Source organism: Pygoscelis adeliae, unplaced genomic scaffold (genome assembly GCF_000699105.1).
Source record: "Pygoscelis adeliae isolate BGI_AS28 unplaced genomic scaffold, ASM69910v1 Scaffold48, whole genome shotgun sequence".
NCBI classification, from domain to species: domain Eukaryota; kingdom Metazoa; phylum Chordata; class Aves; order Sphenisciformes; family Spheniscidae; genus Pygoscelis; species Pygoscelis adeliae.
The window spans coordinates 1,419,881-1,420,848 of NW_008825618.1; positions in this window are offsets into that span (position 1 = coordinate 1,419,881).

The window sequence follows — 968 nt, forward strand, 5'->3', positions numbered from 1 at the left end:
AGAGCACAATGACCTTCCTGGGGAAACAAGCGTCCTGCGTAAAGGAGGTGGATCGAGAGCTTGTGCTTGTCCCTCGCCGCTTCCGAGCGTTTGCTTTGCTTGTAGGGGGGAGAGGCATGCGTGCACCTCTGAGAAGCCAACAGTTGCCCACATCACCCGGCCCAAACAGTCACGCCGGGGCTTGTTATGTGGCAGTGAGAAGCTTTTATTTTAAGTAGATACGTGCATTTTTACATGACGATATTTTACTGGCTTACAAATGTGGACGTCGCGACGTGCAACGGCTTCAATTCAGGGCAATTTAAAGCACAGACCGAAGAGGTGCGTTGTACGGCCCAGGTAGTTTACCAACAGGTAACGTGTAACTGTAACCAGGAGCTGTTGCCTCCCAGCGCTCTCCTGGAAATTTGTGCTTTTAGCTGAAAGCGTTAAGTTTGGAACCGCTGTTAAGGGAAAAAGGCAGCGCTGTTCGAGCTCCGTGTGCTTCTTTGCCATGAAGATAGGGCTGATCTGCAGAGATCCTATCGACTTTCTGCGCTCCAGTCGATTGCGTGAGCTAATCGCCCTTTTGCAGAAGTTCAGGAGAAATCTGAAATACGTGACGTCAGAGGGGTTTGGCTCACAAGGGGGTTTGAGCTACAAGGGTCACAGCATGAGTTTGCTAAGGACATCTCAGTTTGCAGCACGTCACGTCTATAATCTGTACGACTATACACAGGCAAGGTAGTAAGCGTGTGACCGCAAAAAGCGTTCTCACTGCCCTTAGGTACAGCTGCAATTTTCCCTTCTTAGAAGGCGGTAGGGCAAGAGGCTGCAGCCTAGGGTGAAGCCAGAAAGGCCCGCGTGCCGTGCAGTAATAACTCTCCACGTGGAAAACCATCGGGGATCCCAGTGTGCCGGCGCGTGCTTGCCATACGCTCCACAACCACCCTCCTCGTCGAATGCACCACGTTCCTACGCCGCGGTGG